The 24,160-nt window shown below is 39.8% G+C and overlaps 1 protein-coding gene across 13 annotated transcripts in view; it reads left to right on the top strand.

The window, feature by feature from the left end:
- The first annotated feature begins 284 nt into the window (after positions 1–284).
- Positions 285–24,160, top strand: part of ptprfa (protein tyrosine phosphatase receptor type Fa) — a 300,893-nt gene continuing 277,017 nt past the window's right edge. For all 13 annotated transcript variants that reach the window (XM_078259537.1, XM_078259540.1, XM_078259541.1 and 10 more), the window contains exon 1: positions 285–627. The gene's annotated coding sequence lies outside the window, so the exon portion shown is untranslated. The remainder of the gene's footprint in view (positions 628–24,160) is intronic.

Below are 24,160 nucleotides of genomic sequence, written 5' to 3'. Positions count from 1 at the left end.
GTCCTGTTATTGACCTTGTTGTCAAAGGCTTTTTGGTGCTAATGGCTCTAAATGCCCCATCTGACCCATTAAACACTGACTGTTTCCAAGCAAACAAACAAAGAAGCCCCCCCCCCCTCCTCTGTGCTCCCCTCTGCTGACGCCAGGTAAAGCATGGAGGAGGAGTCTGTCTCACCTGCGCTGCATGGGTCAAACCCTCCGCATAGCTTCCCACCGGAGTAGAGCCCGCCTCTCAGCCTCCAGCTGAAACCCAACACCTGTGACATCATGCACGTAGACATTGGCTGCTGGCTGACTGGCTGGCTGGCTGGCTGGCCGGCCGGCCCTGCTCACAGTGCTGCAGGCTGTTCACTGCTCTTCACTCCCAGGAGAGATCAGCAGCTCTGACCCGCGCTACCCTTCGAACGGAGCTGATCTGTGTTCAGATCAATCACGCTGCTGCAGAGCTCTGAAGCCTCTACCTGTGGCTGACCTGAGCAGCTGCACACCTCCCCCAGGCTCAGCAGTCCGTCGGCTTGCAGGAGGGTTGTTTTACAGGCTTTGTAGGGGAATTGCTCAGTTATACCTCTGAGGAACAGCACTAATTCTCAGGATACTCTTTTTATTTTTCTCCATGGAGCTTGACAGGTAAGCACTTGCCTTTCAGCAACTTGTGAAGTTTTCATGCTGAACGTGGCCACCTGATCATGTGCCTTCTGAGACATTGTTTTTTTTTTTTTTTATAACTTTGTGGCTCTGAAGTATCAATTTAAGGCCTCTCTGAATATCATGATGTCAAAGGTTTAATTGTAGGATTCATGGATTGCACTGAACAACTAAAGTGAGTTATTGGCTACAGATGCGGGTCTGTGCACTCTACACACACATGCACACTCACACAAATAGCAAGCGAAGGAGACAGAGAGAAAAAAATGGCCAAACAAGACAAAGTGCACCGAAGACTTCAGTTTGCCTGCAGGAGTGAAACTTTTGAGCGTTCTACTTGCTGTCCATCTTTGATGCTTTTAACCTCCTGCACGTTTCACCCAGCCTCCACTTTGAGAGTTCAACTGAAACAGATATTCATTAACAAAGCCTTGCAGTTAAAAGTTATGAAATTCATCTTATTTGTTGAGACATTTTTCTAAGTAAGTGCTTCAGGGAAAATTGACACAATCCACAAATGCGTAAGATCCACATTACATGAAGCCTGTAAGCAAAAATCAAGATGATGAAGTAATATGGAACTCTACAAGTTCATAAAAGTAACTAACTTTACTAAGTGTGAAAAGAAAATGGAAAAATTTAGTCTGCCCGTCTGTACAGTGTCAGAGAAGAGTGAAACATGTCCATCAGACTTTCCCAGAGTCCAAGGTGGCATCTTCTAATGTCTTGTTTATATTATATTATAGATGTATTATTACTGATGCATTGATCAACTAGGAACTGCAGCTGTCACATCAAGTAGTAGTGGAGTGCAAGTATGGTACCTCAAAATTGGATGTGAGTACGGTACTTGAGATAATGTATGTTCTCGGCCAATGTTACTTTCCATCACTACAAGTCTTTTGTTTGTTTACAGTACAATTTTGTTGGTTTAGTTTTTTTTTTTTTATAACTGAGAAAAATTGAAGCCAAATAGGGTTTCCTAGGAGAAAATGTGTTCTTTAACAGAGAGTTTTACAGACGTTTTAGAATATCATAGTTCATATTTTACTTTCAAACTGAATGGAAGAAATTCAAACGAAAGAAAGAAATTGAATCTTAGCCACCGATTTGTACAGAAATCTGCACTAAAACCAGCTGTAGTATTTTGAAACTCACGCAAGCACATAATCAGTTCTGATTATATTTTACGTATTCAGTTCAACAAACGGAAGAAGAAGTTAGCAGTAGGCCAACAGCGCCGTACGGGTCAGCTTCCTTGGAGTGATGTGTTCTGGTCACAAATCACTGAACAACTTGTCTGAAGTCATAGGCGTAACTTTTGAGTTCAACCTTTTTTGGGTGGGGGAGGGGGGAATGGGTTGAGATCGTAGGGGGTTGAGAGCTCCACCTTTGAGCAAAATAGAAATTTTGAGCACAACACTTTATTTTCTGCATTGTGGCGAATTTTTCGGCAACAATTTTTGCCTTTTCTGCATCAAGTTATGGTGCAAGTGTGTGTGTGTGTGTGTGTGTGTGTGTGTGTGTGTGTGTGTGTGTGTGTAAATTACGCCTATGTCTGAAGTAGTTGAGCAGAGAACTGGCCGGTCTTTGGGGAGTGCTAACATGTCAGGCAGCTGGGCTTATGTCTTTCAACCACGCTATCATCAGCAGCTAATCCCACAGTCCTCTGCAGCCGCTAAATTGTTAGTTTAGAGAAGCCACCATTTTATCAAACCTGGCTGTCCAACATGTCCCTACATCTCATTTCACCATGCGTCCTTTCGTATCGAAGGAATTTACCTGCTCCAAAATACCGGTTACTGTTAATAATTAACATGAGGCTATACTTGTATTGTAAATATCACAAGAGTTTGATGTCATGTGATGGACATGGATAGTTTTTCAATTGTTTTCCCCCTAAAGAACTGTATGATGATTTGTGTTTGTGGTGCTCTAGTAAATCCTAACACCAAACAGAAGTCCAGCTGTGTTGACTTTACTTGTTACTTCTGCAAGGCTTTGTCATTATAATTGCTATTGTTGTGATATATATATAGATATATATATATATATATATATATATATATATATATATATATATATATTTATATATATATATTTATTGTCCCATGAGGGAGATTTGTCTTCACAGTATGTTTCATGCACATGGCAAAATACAGGGACAAATACAATGATGTCAAGTTACAATTCTGAGTATATGAATATAAATATTCTAATGGGGACACCCTTTTAAAAAACACATCATCTTCTCACGTTTTCACTCTCTAACCATACTAAACTGGTACCCAGGCCAACTGGGAACGGGAACGTGATAACAATAGTCTTAAGACCCGAACATAAGCATGTTTTCTGGCTCCAAAACATTTGAGCTTTTTCCTTCTTAGTTAACTTGTTTTGCTTCTTTTCTTTTTAATAATAATAATTTGTCAAATGTGTGACTAAATGTGGGAAAGAAGACACATTTCCCATCATGTGTATCATAGTATATCTTGTCTGAATGATATTGCTGTGGACAGAATGATACTTCCCTGTACTCTGAAGAAGTTGACCAACAGACCCTATTCCTTTCCAGATCAGTGGTTCTGATGCAGCTTTACTTTCTTATTGTTTCGGTAGTTCAGGTCAAAGTAAAAATGGGAATGGTAAACGTTTGGAATATTCTGTTAAGGAGACTGCATGCTCCAACCGAATTTGGGCTGTTTTGGTAGTTATCGCTATAATGGCTTGCAGGCGCTGGGAAGGGTTCTTTTAACATTTCAACACTCGTGTACTCTGGTACTATACTGCAGTCTCTAACTGGAGTGATGCTGCGCGCTGTCAAGGCACAATTACGCATGGCAGATCCGCTGATTACATTTTGTGCAACAAGCCTCAGAATGTTGTAAAATAACCACAGACCCCGTGCTTATGTGCACATCAAACATGTCTTTTAAATGTATTATTCTACACAGTTTCTTATGCACATCAACAGGCGTGTTGACACCTGAAAGAAAACAAAAAATCTAGTTGTTCCCCCTTATTCCAGTGCCAGTAGCCCTCAGTGGTAGTGCTTTAAAGAAACAAAGAGAAAGCATGGGACATGACCGTGTAGAGCGGTGGAACTTCCCTCTCCCACTAGGTTTATGCAGGCCAGCGTTAGCTGTTGGAATAGGTCCTCACCTCATCACTGCTTTCCATACCAATCACATGCTGCTTTTGACCCCCAGCATTGAGAGCTTACTCTTCCGTCACTCACCCCCCGCGCGCTCTGCCGCCACATAATGGAATCTGAGAGAGGGCTTTGCTTGCGGCAGGTTAATTGCCTCTGAGATTCCTGCGCTAATGGAGCTAATCCCGCCATTGTGTAGTTTGCGCTCCAGATTTGAGCTTGTTTGCCAGGTTATTGTGCGAGGTCGCATGTATTAATTGATTAGCACTCAGGCTCTGTGTGTTCTTGTCTTTCTGATGAATACTTCAAGGAGCTCAGGGAACTGTTGGGTTCTCTCTAAAACACAAAACATTTACTGAAGACGAAACACAGGGAAAATATATGCTTACACACACTTTCAATCTGATGTCTGATGTCTATTTGAAACCTTTCTTACCACAGCTGGATGGAGATCAAACTGAGGTTGCCATTAAAACTGGCAATTTAGTTGCCTTATGAAGGGAGCATTGCACTGTACTCCTTCCCTCTTTGATGTAGGAATTCAAAGTCCCCTCCGTCTTCCACAAGCTTCAAAAGCAGAGTTTAAAATATGTTCTACCATTTTATTTTCCCTGCTTCAGTTATTTAGCGTGACATGTATAACTGGTGTCTGTGTGGAACTTAATCCCTCTGACGTCTTGCTCTTTGTGGATTGACATTGCAAAAACTGAATTTTTTTAGTATTTTTTTTATTGTTTTTTATTGTCTTGTCCTTATATTTTCACAATTAACCCTGTGAAAACAGCGTTTTTGCTCCTGTCACATTATTACTCACTTTGGGCTAATTTTTCACTCCATCTGCAATTCTTACATCTCAAATTAACAAACACAACCATGGCCAGAAGCAGGAATAGCTCCTAAATGTCTTTTATGTTATAATGACAAAAAACATAACAAAAAGGAAGTTTAAATTCCTTCGATAATTTATTATTTTTAAATAGAAAAACAGTTGAATCAGATAATACACCATTTCCCTAAGGGAACACGTGTATACAATACATATAAAAATGGGGATGGGAGGAAAACGTGCTGTGGTTTAATGGCATTTCTTTAAACCAATCACAATCGTCTTGGGCGGCGCTAAGTGTCGGACGGAGCCACGGTGCCTCTGCAAAATAGCATTGGGAAGGAACTTGTTTTGGTGGAACGTGTGTACGTTCAAAAGTTGTTTTAGTCGTGCAACAGAAAACTCAGATTGGACAGATAGTCTAGCTAGCTGTCTGGATTTACCCTGCAGAGATCTGAGGAGCATTAACCATAGTCCTCAGAAATCCACCAGAGTTTAGAACGCCAACACAAAGGAAACCCAAGGCAACGGATATCCGGCCTAAATCTGGAGATTTTTACATATGTTGTCGGGTTCTACTGAGACACATTCATGGATGGTCGGAATTTTGAGAGGGAAAGGGGTTTTCCTTTGGATATCTTTTAAACAAAACACGCTTTAGACTTAGACAGAGCCCCGAGGAGATACTACTTTCAAACTTTGCTAGCTTTTCAACATTACCAACTAAGGGTGATAAATCACAGGTTTTATCACAATACAATATTATATTGATTCTTTGGACAACGATAGGATATTTACTGATATCTTAAAGCAACGGATGCGGAATTGTCCATTACATTACATTGTCCAGTTCATTCGAACTACAGATCCGCTACCCGATCTGGCAAACTTGCATAATGTAATGTAATGGACAATTCCGCTTCCAACCTGTAGGGGGACCGAAGCGGGAAAAGTTCTCTAGTGTTGCTTTAAAATCTGTCAAGGTACGATTTCGATTCAATTTCATTCAGGAACCTGTGATCGAGACGATATCATATGCCAATTTAACAGTTACATTTATATCAACTCTAAAAAGAAACTAAATATGATTTTGTTTCTGAGCTCTTCCAGGCATTTAAATAAAAAAAAACATTATTTTTAATTAAAGAATAAATATAAAGTGGGAATCTAAAATAAAGGGGAATCTTACAGACGGTATGTATCGATATTTTCACTTTGCATCGATAATATTGGGTCGTGGATTTTTTTAATCGATATATCGATCCAGACCGATGTTACAAATTACCAACCCTGTCTTTAACTGTTAGCTACAGGAAGCAATTTATAGCTGTTCATAAAAAAAGAGATGTGAACATTCCTTTGAAGGAATCTTTTGCTGTGAAGCAGTCAGTGATATGCTGCCTTTAGGGGCCATTTACAGGCTCCCCGCATTGTCAAGGCAACTGCTCATCAAGGTGCCTCTCTGATTCAGCAGCTGCAAAGAAAATCCATCCAGGGATTGTTCTGGCTTTTGCAAAGCCTATCTGATTCATAATGTATGTCAGCCTTTGTCAAAGACCTGCTGAAGCCTTGTCATCTTTAGCCTTATGTCAGTCAACTGTGATGAAAACCATTTCTTTTACAAGACTTCTGTACGTCGTAGCACAAATTGGATTTCTGCACATATTTCTTGTTCAGTCAAACACCAATTAGCAGCTACTGCCTCTGGTGGCACACCAACATTAAGCAACCAGTGCTGGGTCACACCAGAGTTACAGCAAGATGTTGTGGCTAGTTTTGTTCATGGAACAATGCATTTGGCATTTCTGTTGCCATTGCATTCATTTCGGACTCTCCAGTTCTCTGTTCCCTCATTACTTTTACTTTAGAAACTAGGCGGCGTAGTTGCCTAACCTTAACCACACCTCTCCATAGTGTATTTTCCACAACCACTATATTTCCCTAACATCAGCCATACTGTAATAGCAGTGGTTCCCCTAGGGCTGGGGCCATATACTTTTGATTCGATTTGATTCTTTACGATACATGGGTGCCGATTGGATTTGTATTGCCATTTTAATTTATTGTGCTGCTAGATGTATTGTGATTCCATAGTATTGAGTATTGTAATTTTCTTCTTTAAGACAATCAAAAGTTGAATAATACACTGCTAGAGACAATGTATCGTGAGACATTTCTACAAATAATGCACATCACATGTCAGTCTGACATTTATTCTGTTCTGCTTGAAACAGATGTAAGAGCCATTTTTCTTGTGTTATGGGTGTAGGACACAAATTGTCCACTGGTGTCACTAGTGTGCTTTTGAGTGATGTCTATTTAGGTAGGAACCTTTCAACAGGTAACAGGGGATGCTGTTAATCGGAGGAGCACAAATAGTTTTTGACCGCATCAAATCGCTACACACCGCAACTCACGTGGATGTTGAAATGTTTGTTGATGGAGCTTAATGGACACATGGATTCTTGCACGTTGAGTCGAAGAGCATTGTGATCAATAAATGTCCATCAAAACGCAGCGATGACTATTGGAGTCTGTGATTTCAACCGTAGGCTACGGAGCGGTGTAAGGTAGAAGAGAGATCGTCAGCTAGTTTACTAGCCATAGACTGTTAGTTTCAAGTCCGTATATCAGCCCCTCAGTGGCTTTAAGTTTTTAGGCTTAGCCATTATAACGTATATGATGTTGTCGCCGTCGGGCGATAACGTATAAACAGAAAATATCCAGGTGAATTATTGGTGAAAATAAATACATAAGAAATATTAAATCTGGGGAAAAGAATCGTCACAAAAAAATCACGATCCGTACGATTTTCGATTCGAGGTTGTTGGTAGCCAAGGCGCTTAGTGAACGACATGCTATTAGGCTGACGGTTTTGGTGTTTTTAACTGATAATATTCGGTTAAAACCGATCGGTGATGCTGTTTTGCCCTTCCTGTGAGCTGGAAGGGATGTAATGCAGTTTTTTATGTGGAGTGAGCACTGCGCCTTAGTCTTTTTAATTGCTACATTGCATGGAAGGAAATAACGGAAGTAAAAGGTGATCTACGGTGGCCCTGAAGTGCAAATCACAACAGCAAATAGAAAAACGCAACAGCAAATCATAAAACACAACGGCAAATAGGAAAACACGACAGCAAATATGAAAACACGACAGCAAACATGAAAACACGACAGCAAATAGGAAAACACGACAGCAAATAGGAAAACACGACAGCAAATAGGAAAACACGACAGCAAATAGGAAAACACGACAGCAAATAGGAAAACACGACAGCAAACATGAAAACACGACAGCAAATATGAAAACACGACAGCAAATACGAAAACACGACAGCAAATACGAAAACACGACAGCAAATATGAAAACACGACAGCAAATACGAAAACACGACAGCAAATATGAAAACACGACAGCAAATATGAAAACACGACAGCAAATAGGAAACCAAAACGGCATTAACTTCTACCAGAAAAGGTAGGGTCTATCTAGCAGAGGACAGAGCCTCCTGATTGGACAGACGGACTATCTCTCTGTTAAAAGTAGGCGCTTTTCCGTGTTTTTCACCTCTCCTTCCTGTTAAAAGACAGACAGTCCGTCTGTCCAATCAGGAGGGAGTCCGTCCTCTGCTAGATAGGCCCTACCTTTTCTGGTAGAAGTTAATGCTGTCGTGGTTTTCCTATTTGCTGTCGTGTTTTCCTATTTGCTGTCGTGTTTTCGTATTTTACTGTTGTGTTTTATGATTTATTGAAGTGTTTTCATATTTGCTGTCGTGTTTTCCTATTTGCTGTCGTGTTTTCCCATTTGCTGTCGTGTTTTTCTATCTGCTGTCGTGTTTTCCTATTTGCCGTTGTGTTTCCTATTTGCCGTTGTGTTTTCATGATTTGCTGTTGTGTTTTCTGCCTTAAGAGCATAAATGATAAATGAAACAAAGCAATTTTGAAAGCCCTCCATATAATGTAATAATATTACGCATTTTTGCACTTATTTAAAAAAAGACAATATTCTGACTAAGTTGTTCACATGGCTAATAAAAGTTAATAGTCCACTAATAATCCCATTTACATGCAGCCGTGCGAAACAGGATTTGCTTCTTGAAAAGGTCGGCATTGCAATATTTGGGCATATCCTAAAACCTGTTGATATCCAAATCTTCCATAAAGTTTAAAAGTTGCTGTGTTTCTTTTCTTTTGAGCATGCATCTCTACCGCAGCCGGACTCAATTGAACTGTTGGCTTGTTGGTTTGTGTACAACAACCGTAGCATCGAACAGAGCTGACCGTAAAACTGCAGTAACAACCCCATTTGAGACGCATATTCCGAATGTGCTGTATACATATCCAAAGAATGCCTCTAAAACCAGAATAATACCAGCATATCCCACAAGTCCTAATTGGAAAATGCTAAATTCTGAAATAAAGGCCTTATTTGGAATATCCAAATCAAACATGCTGTTTACATGACCTGAGGCTACATTTACATTGCTACATTTTGGTTAAAAAGGAATATCTTTTGCTACGTTTACACCTCTCATTCCCCCTGCTCTGACCCGTTTTGGTTTGGAATCTGCAGAGTTGTGTTGCAGTCTCAACGGCCGCAAGCGGAGACCCTTGGCAACACCAACACTGACGCCAATGTTTCGCCCTCTGATTGGGTCATGGCGTCTCGTTCTCTGAGACTAAGCTACTAACGTTACCATGGCAACTACCAGCAACGGGCGGAGTATACATGTAGCCTCCTGTTTATGTCCAGCATACGAGAATGTTGATGAGATATGAGGTTTGGGCGTGTTAGTTTAAATGCAGATTAGTTCTTCTACTGGAGCTAAAAACACTTTTGGCTCAAGCAATGTACATGTAGCCTTCATCAATTTCGGAATATTGCCATATTCGGAATAATAGCGGAATATTAGTGTGCATGTAAATGTACTCAGTGCAGCATGTGGAGCTCCAGAGCAGCTTTACAACACCGCCCGTGTGTAAAGTTTTCAGCAAAGGATGAGTGGCGACACACCTGCTGAATGCAGTGTGTGTGTGTGTGTGTGTGTGGGGGGGGGGGCTGTTATGACAGGAGTTATGCTGTAAGACAACCGCTCTTTGCCTTCATTTCACTGTGCCAGGCTGAATGGGACAATACAATGGAGGGCAGGGGAGGGATGGGATTCTTTGAATATGTGTCATCATTCATACATGAAGGGGGGTATTTATCATCAGATTGAGCTGAAGGGCCGCCCTCCTTTCAGCCAGCCTGTCTGTCTACAGATACATTAGTATGCTGATAGCTGATGCAGAGGGAAATGATAAGTGACTCGGTGATACTGCAGGCTATGGGCATTATTTGTGCCGGCAGGCTTTGCATTTTAATTCTGTGAACCTGGATTTATATTTTTTTAATAATTTGAACCGGTGGTTTTAGGTTTGGATTTAGATTAGATAGATAGTTACAGTTTGTAAATTGTGATCAGTCATGTTGTCATGAATAAACAGAGGCTGTTCCTTGCTTTTTCTGTTTTGTGTATTTGTATAAAAGACCATCTAGGCTATACATTCTGTGGTATGTGACATCGGTCTGTGTTTGTAAGTGATGGTCATAGAATTAGGAAATGTCATGAAGTATCAAGCTGATGAAATAATAGTTTGTGTGAACCTATGAAAATGTACAGAAGAGGATTAGGGCCACATGTGAAAAAAACGTTTTGAGATTAAAGTCAGAATTCAAAAAACAAGTAAAGGCTATTTTGCAGAGGCACCACTGCTCCATCCGGCGCTTAACGCCGCCCAAGTCAATTGTGATCGGTTTAAAGAAATGACAATAAACCAGAGCACGTTTTTCTCCCATCCCAGGATGCTGTGTGGACTAGCCACACATTCCTGTGCAGCGCTGTGGAGGAAGGTCTGGGTCACACTTCTGTCCCCATAGTGAAGGCGTGAGGGAATGTGACTCTCTGTCCATGCAGCTTGGAGCCTTGACGGATCAGCAGCGTTCGTATTTAACAGTGCTTATGAAGGCGGTCAGTTAGCAGCTGTTGAGTCAGGAAGTGTCTCCTTAAAAAAGCTTTGTCTGTGGCCTTTGCTATGGTGAAAGCATTGACTGGAACACAATGTGGTGATGTGTGAGGAGACAACTTGTTGATAGAGTACGTTACATACATTGGAATGTAGCAAAGAGTGTTTTGCAGCCAGAGAGCCTGTCATTAAGATTTCAGATAATTTAGACATCTACAGCAAATAGAGACAAACAAATGGACTTTTTAACCCCCATGCATTAATGGTTGCTTATTGACTTGCAATGTGCTATAATATACTTTATTGTTGCTGTCTAATTGCACCATAATTATAGACAATAGAGAGTAATTTAAGACCAAATGTAATCAGCAGCTTTTCTGCCAGAGGAACATTTTGATTTTACCCTTTCTAACACTAATACCAACCTATCCTGGTGTCAGTAAAAAGGCTTTCTTTTTTATTTATTTCATTTCATTTTTGCTGCTATATAAAAATAACCCCATTTATTGTTTTGGAGAAATTGTTGTTTGCTAGTAATGCTGATTGCTTTAGCATTTTTTTTTTGAAATGTTCTGTCTATTAGCATGACCTAAACCTGTAAATACTGGATGATGCTCTTTCAATAACCTCATAGCACTTGGTCACATCATCACTTCAACTATTTTATTTCTTTTTGCAGACACTGAGATACATGTCATATTTCTTCAAGAGTACTGCACACTTCTCAGGGTTCTTGAGTTTTATTGGCTCAGAGCTAAAAAGGTTTTGTTTTCTTTCTTTGGTTATAGCTGTGTTTCTTGTAGCCATGGATACGTAGAGCACTGTAATGTAATGTGTAGTATAAGTGCTGCATTTGGTCATTGCAAATAAAATATTTGGCTCCAAGTCAGGACATTTTAAGGCTTATTATGCAATGCAAACTGAATCATTGTTTGTCCCCTACTCTATGTCCACACAGTTCTCTATACAGAGGCATACTTAAGTAAAAGTAAAAGTACAGATTTTAAAAACTACTTTAAAAAGTAAAAGTACACCAAAAACTACTCAATTACAGTGACGTGAGTAAATGTAATTTGTTACTTTCCACCTCTGGTTGGCTTGGAGAGCTAATGTTCCTGTTGGGCCACAGACTGAAGTACATGACACCACCCAAACTAGCAGTCAGTCCGAGTGGCGGTGACATGTTGCTGTTCCTAACGATTTGGTTTATCAATGACGCTAGCAAAGCAACACAGGACATAAAATAAACACAGCAGAGACAACAGATAGGCTGGACCTCCATGTGTAACTATATATGGATGGTCCACAAACTGAGGTTAGTCGCTTAAAGAGGAAGACCCACATCAGAACCAAAGCTGCACATGGGGTCAGAATTTTAAACAGTATGCTGTATTGTATGTTATGTGTAACACTGATGCTGTGTTTGGGATCCTGGAGACACTGGGCCCTCTTTAACAGCTCAAACTGCATAGTTCTTATTATTTTATCAGCTTCATACTTCACATTTTTTTCTATTTCTATGAGAATTACTTACAGTATAAACATGATTTAAAACGTGTTAACATTTTCATATGCTCTATAGTTCTCTAGTTCTATATATATATATATATATATATATATATATATATATATATAGTTAGTTTGATTTGTTGTAATTGTGTGACGTTTTAAATGAACACGGCCCCTTAACTCAAAATCTGTGGCAGTTTCACGGAATCGCAAAGAATTCCGTGATGGGACCACGGAAGAATTCCGAGAAATGAACACGGCCCCTTAAGTTAAGGAAAAGGTCGTGGGTGGGCTTACGTTTCCATGACACGTGGAACAAGAAGTTTAGGAAAAGAAGAACGGGATGGTTGGGTTTAGGAAAACAATAAACGGTTGGGTTTAGGAAAACAATAACGGGACGCAGGACAACAACGGGACGGTTGGGTTTAGGAAAAGAAGAATGGGACGGTTACAGTTGAGTTTAGGAAACGTGACATGCGGGACACGATCCCCGGTCTCCTGGGTAAAAGTCCTGTGTTTGACCCATCCACCACCCCGACCAACCTCCGTACACCCGGATTTTCGGGCTTTCATACTACTTGCTACCGTAGTCACTCCTAATGCTACGTCATCCTCTCATTGACTTTACAATGGCATTGTTTTCACACATTCCATGCCACGGCACAGAAACCACAAAAACCGTGTTAACAGTTTGTGATCATTTCATGGAATTCTGTGAGACCAGGCTGTAATTTTCCAGCATACTTCAGGGCGTGGTAAGAACTCTCAGGTTGAATTCTTCTGCATTTAATATCCACTTTGCTTGGCGAACTTCACTCAAGCTATTGTAGCCGAATGGAACTGAACTCCATACTGTCTCTTGAGAAACAGGATCAAATGTCTTTAGTCGATTAGTGGTTATTATTTTTGGATCGGGTGCATTTTCCTTTCAATGTTCAAACAGTGGCAGCTAACAAATTAGCCCAAACATTTTAAGCTTAAACTGTAATCACTCTTCTCACACGCAACCATAGGCTCACTTTCCTTCTTCCCTTAATACTTATATTACATATATTACAGTGCCCACATGTAACACAGGTGTCAATAAAGCAGTAGTGCAAATGCATCACTGAATGCTGCTGAGTGATAATCCACAATACGCCTAGGATTGAAAACTGTTTTCTGATTTTAGCTTAAAAACATTTACCTTATGTGATATGAAGCCCATCATTTAATATTGGGATGACTGGCCCTGTAAGGTTCCATGCCCCACCTCTGTTTCCTTATGTTGTTGGTGGCCATGCTGCTGTGCAATGTTACACAAAAGTTTAGGAATGCAGAGGTTTTGGGATGACAGCAAACTGGCCCTCAAGGAAATTGGGCTGCTCCGGCAGTAATTGGCTGAGAGATGGCTTTTAGAAGGACATAAATTATTCACCCAAGCCATCTCTTTCCATCCTTGAGATACGAAGGAAATTGACTTATGTTGTACTGAAAAAACATAGCTGTGTTTGTTTGTCCAAACTTTTCTCAACACGACATGTTCTCACTTGGTTTCACTTTGATGGGGACCATCTCACACTGTCATGAGACCCAAATAATGTTGTCAACTATGATTAAAATGTATTACAATTAACGTCCTGTCTCTGCCAGCTAACTACCAGATTCATAAATTCGAATTGCAACCATGAATATGACCAAAAAAAAGAAGCAAAGCATGATATGCATTTATAAAAAGCTAAGCGAATGTTAACAGTACATTATCACGTTAGCTAATAACATTAACTTTACTTTCATTTACCTCATTTAGCTTTCATGTGGAATGACAACAGGATTGTAATAATGTGAAAGATCAATGAACACAAACTATATACTCTTTTAATGCAAAACAAAACAAAAGTGAACAAATCTCAAAATATGCAGGTATATGTATAACAGGTAAGCTAATGCTAAAATAACATTCTGTTAATGTTGCTTTGGCTATTTTATATCTGTGTGTAGGCAGGAAATAGCTCAGTATTAATGAAGGTTGTCTTCTAATTGTTTGCTGTTTTTTTCTAAAACCAGCCTAAACTGAACCATTATCAAATGAATAAAATGTGTCTAATATAAGTTTTCGTCAAAAGTAAAATGCCAAAATCAGCACTGCTGGTCCAATGGGCCTGTGTACATGTCCTGTGTTGGGTACTTGTGAGTTCTAATACTTAATCAATATTTGAGTGTAACAGGAATGAGGTCCTTGCAGATTTAGAGAAGAGTGTCACTACCCGATGTGAGTCGAGTGCAGATGTGAGTTGGGCATGCGTAAGGCATCACATTTTCACGGCATGATCACTGATGTCAGTTCTAGATTAGAGGCTGAAGTAGCCTACAAGAACCTTCTAACGAGAGACTTCTGTAATGTCAATACAATAAAAATGGACCTACATAACGAAGTTCGTTCACTGCTGGCTACAAGTTAGCAATCAAACACAACAAAGGCTGTCACTTGAATGGCGTTTTGACCTAACGTTAGCAATCAAACAATCATCGATAGCTAAATGTTTGCCGGATCCGGATCCCTTGGCGTTATCCCGTAAACCGTTTAAATCTGAGCATGCGCAACTCACATCTGCACTGGACTCACATCGGATAGTGACAAAGAGGCTGTTTCATTAGTGTAGCCGAAAATGAGTATTATTGTTACATACATGGCTATAACTTATTACAAAATCATCATGCATGTTTAATAGAAATCTGTGTTGATCCCATTGTTGCATAATCACAGTAAAAACCCTACAGTGAATACAGAGGGTTTTTTTTCTAGAATTGATTAGGGCGTTGGATATCAGACATGGTGGATTAATGATTTGATTGGTGATTGATGAGTGCAGTGCTTCATCTCACTGCATTGATGTATCAAAGCTCTCTGAAGGTTGCTTCTCATCTATTTGCTGCGGCTGCCAGCCAGTCTTTCTTCCTGCCAGCTGTCTGGGCCATCAGTCAGTGAATAACCCCGTCGACAAATAGCCTGGATAGTATCTCTCAGTGTCCACAGAGTGATGAGAGGGACTAATCAGTATCTGCAGAGGAGCATTGTGGGGCAGCAGGGAGAGCCATGACAGGAGATAGGCTAGGTATCGACTGTAGGCTCATCTCCCTTCTCACATCACGTATCATTTAACAGCTCACAGTGGCTGCACTCTTATTTAGTGTAAATCACTGCAGTGGGTTCCAACGACCACAGCGATGCTTTGCTCTCTCTCTCCGGCTTGTTGGCATTTCAGATGTATTGTCTAATGCAGATTAGTTATGTTTATCCAGGGATAGACTTCATCTCCATCCATTGGGTAAATATATTTCCCTCTTGGATAGACTCTAGTACCCGATAACTCTGCATGAGTCTGAAACAGACCTAAACCTGGCCCATACAGTACACGTCTTTAAGACGCCAATCAACTGGTAGTGCCACATTTCTCACCCAACCTGACGGCATATGCAGCTTTATTTCATCTCTTACTGGCTGTTAGCTGACTCATAGGACACTACTAAATAAACATATACATGAATGAATGGACGCAATGAAAGGTGGAGATAATTTCCAGATTACACAATTAATAATAAACAGTAAATGATGTACTTGGCAAAATAGATGAATTGTTAGAGGACTTATTACATCTTCAACCGCTGAGACTACTGAGAGCTAAGAGAATACTGATGGGAGACCCTACTCTGAGCGTGCTTTCACACCTTTAGTTGCAATTTTCTTTGCAAAATTCCAATTGTTGCATTGTTCATTCAGTTCGGTAAGCAATCACATTGCACTTTGTCAAACGCCCCAAACATTGTAAACAAATGCTAGACGGTCGAAATGGTCGCTGGTCTATTGGACAGAATATCCGAGTGAAACTCGCCAACACTTTTGGTCTCAGAAATAATTTATGCAGTCTTGGGTTTTCTGGTTTTAAGGTAAAGGTACTTTATTTTCACATACACACAGTGTTGGTGAGTAACGGCGTATGTACATATTCAGAATACAAATTATGAGTAACTGTATTCCGTTACAGTTACAATTTAAATAGTTGGTATTTAGAATACAGTTACATTGTTGAAATCAATGGATTACATGATAATACTTCTCTGTTTCACGGGTTTATTCACTCTCTGAATAAATTAAGGCAACTCCATGCATTTCCCAGAAGCCCCAATATGAAAACGAAAAAATTTGCTATTTGAGTGATCACTGATAGAGGCAGAGATGGAGCAGGAACCGGCACAAAAAAGCCAGGGCAGGAATGCGTTTCTATCTTGGAAATTCAAACAGCATTTCACATTAAAGAAAGAACACGGAGAACGAAATATAACAATGCAGTGCAACATCTGCTTGCCAGCAACCAACTTCCTTTCAGCGTCCAAATTACTCCACCTCGAACCTGAAGAAGCATCTTAAAGTAAGTTATTTTTTTAATTAGCCAAGGGTAGTCGTCTGCTGTAGTTTTACTGGTCACCTTGCTATTTTATAGTTGACGTGCGACTTTACATTCTCTTACGTGCTGATTTGCTATCCCCAGACTTGTTGAAAGACTGACTAGCCCCGTTCGACATGCTAGCTAACGTTAGCTAAAATCAGCTTGTGGTAGCTTAGACTGCGATTAGATTTTTGTAGTATGTACCAAAATCTATCTGCTTGTTCAGGTACACATTCAGCCAGTTGGAACAGAAGAACACACCAGAATAGGCCTGTTTAGTAAGCTGTATGTGATGGCCGCATTCCTACTTATAAAATGCAATTCAATGTAGAAGTAATGCAAGTATTCAGAATACGTTACTCAGATTGAGTAACGTAACGGAATACATTACAAATTACAATTTTGGGCATGTATTCTGTATTCTGTAACGGAATACATTTAGAAAGTATCCTTCCCAACACTGCATACACATACATGTAGCGAAATTCATTTTCTGCAATTAACCCATCCCTCAAGGGAGCAGTGGACAGCCATTTACAGCGCCCGGGGACCAACTCCAGATCTGAGCCAGTGCCTTGATCAAGGGCACTGACTGGAGAACCTAGTACATGTTTTTTGATGGTGGGGGGAAACCAGAGCACCTGGAGAAAACCAATGCAAACATGGGGAGGGCCACACAGATAGGGCCGGAACGACCTGGATTCAAACCCAGAACCTTCCTTCTTGCTTTGAGGCCACAGTGCTAACCATTCGGCCACCATGCTGATGAGAGGGAGATGATAATGTATTGTCACACAGACAGCAAGCAATGTATGGTCATAATAGGTTATGGATTTGGAGTTATCCATAAACTGTGTGCAGGGTTGAAATTAGAGCTTAATAAACGTTCTGTTTTTGGTCCACTTCCTGTATTTGGGTTGGATCGCTTTCTCACCTGAAGTGAACCGAACTCTAGTGAACATGGAAGCGAACAGAGACCCCCGGTTCTAGGCGGACCAGAGTTCGGTTGTTCGATCCACGCCAGAGTTTGAATGAGCTTTTACACCGACACAAACGAACTGGACTAGCCAACAAAAGCGGCACGGTTTCGGTTAAAAGAGACCAAACTGCTCAGGTGTGAAGGCAACCTTAACCTTCCTTGCTCCCTTGTTATTTGTTTTTAAATTATGGGATTTTACTATTGATGACCAAATAAAGCCTCATAAAGCTTTATGAACCATTTTATCTATTTTCTGAGCCCACTAGATGGCGCTCTTGGTTTAAAGAAAAAGGCTCAAGGAATGGCAACTCAGTGTGCTTTCAGCACTTTGTTGAACAGAGAGCGCCATCTATTGGGCTCAGAAGATAAAGAAAATGATTCATGGGGCTTCATTTGGCCATTATTCAATTTTACATATTTGGAAAGTAATCATGGCAGCAGTAACTCCATCTTTGGTCGTGATGATCACCAGTAATATTTTAGAAATGTGTTTTTCACGCGCATTTGACCAGCCATCGCAGTGCATTGTCAGACGACATCGCATTGCTTGCAGCTAAAGTTGAGGACAGTTTTCTATCTTGATTTTATTTCTGCTGATGGAATTGAATGACTTGGATGTGGATTTTTTTCACACAGCGCAGTTCTCAAAGAGAAAGAGGATTGTAGAATTTAATGATTGCATTTTTTTTTCAACCTGGACACTGTAACTGGCAGCCACAGACCGGGCTGCAATGTAACCCTATGGGGCAAATGTGCATCGTCAATTTGGTTGACTAAAAGTGTTGTTTTTGCCGCTGACTCTTTTTAGATTATTTTAACAATAATTTAATGACAACATTATGGAAAGGATCCATACAGAGATAGACCTTTTTAAAACCTCTTTAAGACCTCTGTTTAACCAGAAACAGCTCTAGCGCTAAACCCACCATACTCCATTTAAAAAAAATAAACTTTTAGCGTGTATATAGTAAATCGGTAAACTATGTGTTTATTTCAACCAAAACTTGAGATGTGATTGTTGGAAAAGTGGAAAGGGGACCCAAAACTACTTTTCATAGTTTCATTTTGTTTCTGTCGACTTTGAATGAATTGTATTTTACGATGCTAAAATTACTATTTATTTACATGGAGTCTGGTGGCTTTAGCGAACGCAATTTGGGGATATTTTTATAAAAAAAGGATCTTACTCTTTAACAGAAAGGTCAACCTACTTCGATATTCTTCAAATAATGTTGTCAGGCACTTAGAATATTAATCTGAGCCTGTCAGTGGGAAACAAGCACTTTTGTGAATGTAAACAAGCTGCACGGTTGCCGTATTAACTTACATTGCACTGCATACTGCAGCGATCTGGCTTAACACTGGACCAATTTCAAAGATTGTTGTTCCAATCAGTCACTTATATTCACAAAATAGGCTCCAGGTTGACAAATAAAAAAAACAAAGTTACCCTTTAATTGTTCTGATATCATAATGTTCATGTGATACCAGTAACATGCAGCAGGTTGTGTTGCATATTTCACTGTGGACCTTAGCCATACGTCACATGTCCTGCTTTGTCCTCTTTTATTTACTTCTTATAGAAAGTTAATGATTAGCTGATCAATTTGCCGGTGTGTAACTGGCTTAAAGGACACAGCTCAGTACACTCACAGCTTTCAGCTTTGTTCAGTCCGGCTAGTGGTGTCAACAGCTCGGTACAAACCCCCGTCCCGGACACCTACAGCGGCTCCTCCCCCCTCCATCCTGTCTGAATGACTGCCGCCCTTATCTCTGTGGACTTCGGACTCGAAGTGAGAAGGGCCGACTAAGACAAAATAAAGGAAAGCTTTTAAGAGTGCACTAAGCTTTGGGGATTTAGACATTAACACAACTGCTGAATACACATCACCAGTGCACAATAAACCCATTCAGCAACTGCTCTTTCTTCAATCTCTCTTTTTGTCTCTGTGATTCCGTATCTGTGTTCTTCTATTTTGTTGTTTGTGTCAACTCAATGGATCTGGCTGAGGGATCCAGGCTGAGGTCAATTAGATTGCAAGATTCTAATATTTTTAATTCTGTCCCCAACACCATTGATGCAGATCTGATAATGTTTAAGTTTTAAAGAAACCACTTTCAATCTGTAGTTTTAGGGGATCAGTTACTTCACAGTAACAATTACAGTCAAAGCTAGCCTCAGACGGGTTTAGTTCTAAGTAAGTAAAACGAATATTATACATTAATATATCTGCTGTTCCATACAGTGTGATACAACTGGAGCTGGATAGTTCCTGTGTTGGCTGGTTTTGGTGATTTTAAAGGTCCTATGAAATGCTGCTTTTTTATGCTTTTATATAGGCCTTAGTGGTCCCCTAATACTGTATCTGAAGTTTCTTTCCCGAAATTCAGCCTTGGTGCAGAATTACAGCCACTAGAGCCAGTCCCACAATGAGCTTTCCTTAGGATGTGCCATTTCTGTGTCTGTAGCTTTAAATGCTATTGAGGAGGAGAGAGGGGGGGCAAGGTGGAGGGTGGGTGTGTGGCCTTGACCAACTGCCATGCTTCGCTTGTTTGCAAGCCATGATGTCTCTCTCTTTCTCATGGGCAGGCCAAATTCTCTGGGCAGGCAAAGCAGAGAAAGGGGAGGTAACCTTTCCCCTTATGACATCATAAAGGGAAGATTCCAGATCGGCCCATCTGAGCTTTCATTTTCTCAAATGCAGAGTATGGTACCCAGGCCTTGGTTTACACCTATCGCCATTTCTAGCCACTGGGGGACAATAAGCAGGCTGGGGGAACTCATATTAATGTTAAAAAACCTCATAAAGTGAAATTTTCATGGCATGGGACCTTTAAAGCTGTTACTTTAGATAAAACAGTTTTTGAGCTATTTTTATGACTTTTTTTAATCTTCAATTGGCTTTGACTGCCAGAAGAGTGGAACAAGCATCCAAAGAGAGAGTTAGGAAGTCCAGGCAACCAGTGAACATGTATTCGCTTTCTCTGTCAACTCACTGTAAGCTTCATTCTGAATTCACCCTAATCTCAACAGTTTCAACCGAGACAATTCACTTGCTGCTCTTCTTTCCTTTCTTTCGTCTTTTCTCTGAGACTGAACACATCATTTCCCCTTCAGAGCTGATTGAATTGAATTAAACCAAATGAAGCCCATTTCTGTGATTTGCCACTGATGGTTTTAGCATAATTACGGAAAGAGTACAATAGCAGTCCAACGGCACTTTGTGTAAAGTATTCTGCATCTGCAGCTAATTGCCATTGCTGTCGATAAAAAGACAAATCCAAACACTTTGGGTAATTATCTCTTATTCAGAATCAGATTGGATGGATAGAACAAAGCTTCAAATAATGTCTTATCAAGTTAAAAATCTTTTGAAGGAGAACTATTATGCTTTTCAGAATTTTCTGTCATAGCTATAATGTTACAATGTCAGGTGATCATATTAATCGTGACCAAAGCTTGAACTAATGAGGTAAACGTATGTGAAATAAATCCCTTTGAGCCAAAACCTTCACATGCCAGACCGTCCCGGACGCTCCGGTTCCATCAGTTTTTTTTCTACTCTCGGATGAAGCTGACATCAATTCGTGCCGGATTTCTTTACATGGTCATCTGCTCCAGGCACGTTACATATGCTAAGGGTCAGGGAAACCTGTCATCATCTTGTTTGCAGATGTTGTTAATTTCAAAAATTTAGTTTTTGGTTAAGAAGCCTTTATCGGTGATTTTTCACAGTAGAAAGTGCTGCTATACTCGGTTACAGTCAGTAACGGACGGTAAAGACAGCGAGAGCAGAGCACGGATGCTGAGACCCTGAAACGCTGACCAGTCGGACCAGACTAGGCTTTTTTAATGGGTTCATGGGTGTTCTTTATTGTTTCTGATGCTGCTCCTGTTATCGTTCATCAATTCAATACTTTTTAGGCAACGATCTAAACTAGCGGGTATCGGAAAAATGCTCTCGTCATTCAATACCTATATCAATATATTTGGAACAAAAACACAACTTTCACTCTTAGCTGTCCAACCCGTGTCTTATCACTAAGTCAGAGGGAGTCTCAATGTTTCCTGCTGGAGTTTATGTTAATATGGCATTATGCCATAACTCCTTGGATCAATGATAGTCTCTTACGTTGTGTCCGAAATCGCACACTCTACACTACAGACTCAATATGTGTACTATCATTCAACATACTTTTGTGTAAATAAATGATAATGAATAAATGTTGTCCTTCCGAGTCAAAATTGAAAATGAACTTTTTTTGGCACTTTTTCCAATGTTTTTGACACTTCACACACATGTTTTTGTCATTTTTCACAACGCTTTTTTAAATTCATGGTCATTACACCTAATTTAAATGACATTATACCCATTATTTGAGTTAAAAAAGCAGAAATGATGCATTGTTTTCACTAATAGTTAAGATCAGGGGATGTTGAGTGAATTGTAGACTGTTTTATGTCAAACTTTAGTCTTGACACTGTTTTGAAAACATTATTTCTTTTTTTTCAAATGCTATAAAATTGAATAAAACGCCCAAAATTCAATGAAAGTAATCATTAATTGCACCTGCGAAGATTGTTATATGGGTTCCATACAAGTACATTATGCATCCATGTCATTTTTGGGAAATTTGGTTGTAAGAAACCCATATTTCTGATATAACAAACTTTGAAAACGGGTGAAATCTGACCCTAGGACAACACAAGGGTTAAGTAAAATGCGCCATTTAGAACTGTGTTGTTCATCTCCATGGCTGCAGCAGGAGGTTGGAAGTGTCAGTGGCAGCTTGACAACAAGTAAAGGTGCCTCAAAGGGTCAAACTTTTAGAAGCCAAAGATTCTAGAGCGTAGTGATTCTTCGTAGCAAAGATTATTTGGTTACAGAACCAGTGACAGTGTCAAATGAAGAATCTTTGGTGCACGCGATTAACGTGATGAACACAATTATAACGCGTTATGCTCTGTCTTTAATCTCATCGCGATTAACGCGTTAATGCTGACAGCCCTAGTAGAAATATAAATTAAAGTGTTTTAATGTTACAGAGCTCCTTGGTTTCTGTCCGTCTGTCCGTTTAGAACGTTGTCGTTACTACCGCATTGCATTGTGGGATACCTTTGCCAGGATAGTGTCCAGTGTTTGCATACTTTAATATTTCACCGGAAATACTATGCAATTCATGTACTATCGTTTTCATACTAATGATTTTGGACATAATAAAAAAATCTTAACATACTGTTTTAGCTACTAAATAGCGTGTTAGTGTGGAATTTCGGATACAACCTTTATCTATGGAATTGTCAAAAACCTGACGGACGGCTAAATGAGATGAGCTGACTCTAGCATTCCACACATCCAGTAGTCATTGTATTGGCCCTCATTGCTCCAAGATTGCAGAGCATTTATTGGTTTCTTTTTTACAGCCCAGACATACAGGAGTCTGGAGACTTATAAAGCAGTTAGCACATACAGTACATGTAGATAATGTAGTGACGTTATCTCACACATATACTGTAGTTACCCTCAACCTTTCACTCACTCTCTTTCTGTGCTTCATTTGAATTGGTGTTGGTAGTTGGTAGTAACGTTATAATCTTGTGTGTGTACGTAGAAGCTCCAGTAAATGTCATTAAACTGAAGATCACTGCGACTGTCAAACAAGCATAATCATTTGAAAAGGACGCAGGTGCACTTAGAGTGGCTATAATAATAAAAATAAATGTAATCACATTATCCTCCGTCATTATGTTATGCACAGCTACAATATTATAATATCAGTTTTTACACACCCAACCAAGGTTTGTTGTTGGGACATTACCTTTTACATTTACATTATGGTAGCCTGTTTTACGAGTCTATTTTTGTGCCGGTACAATAATATACCCATCAACAATGATACAGTATATCATCAAGTTAAAATACCCATAAACAATGATACAGTATATCATCAAGTTAAATGTGGGGTTTACATGAATACTGAATATCTATGGAACATTCAAAGACATCACCTTGGGCACTGTCAAATTGCGATGGCCATTTCTTTCACTATTTGTGTACATTATATAGACTAAACAATTATTAAATAGCAAAAAAATCATAAACAGATGAATCAACAATATAATCAGTTTAGTTGCAGCCCTACGACTTCTCATATACGTCTTTATTTAATAGTTAGAATCCTTTGGTTTTGCTATTTTAGGACAGCATGTGTTCCCATAATCCCCACACTGTACAGTCTGTACCCTAACTCAGCGCTCTTGCCAGTGTTCACAATGAATTGTCAGAAATATGAAAGCAATGCTACCTTCCAGGCACTCCTCTCACAACAAATACTTCTGCTAATGGTTGTCTGGAATTTGAAATCACTCAGCAGCAGTGTATCGTCTCTCTGCTATCGTACCATATCACTCTGAATTCTTTGGGATGTCTCAGCCTGTGCCCCACACGTTACTTCCTAAGCCAGACTACTGATCTGTGAGGCTTTGCTGTTATTGCCTTAATGAATAATGCAACAAGGACAAAGCATGTAAACTGCGTTGTTTGTTTATTCAGAATGGAATGGATCACAAATGGATCCGAATGAATAAACGTAAAAAAAAAAAACCTCGACCCTAG

This window comes from Sander vitreus, chromosome 9 (genome assembly GCF_031162955.1).
Source record: "Sander vitreus isolate 19-12246 chromosome 9, sanVit1, whole genome shotgun sequence".
NCBI lineage: Eukaryota > Metazoa > Chordata > Actinopteri > Perciformes > Percidae > Sander > Sander vitreus.
This window is presented reverse-complemented; position numbering and strand designations above follow the sequence as displayed.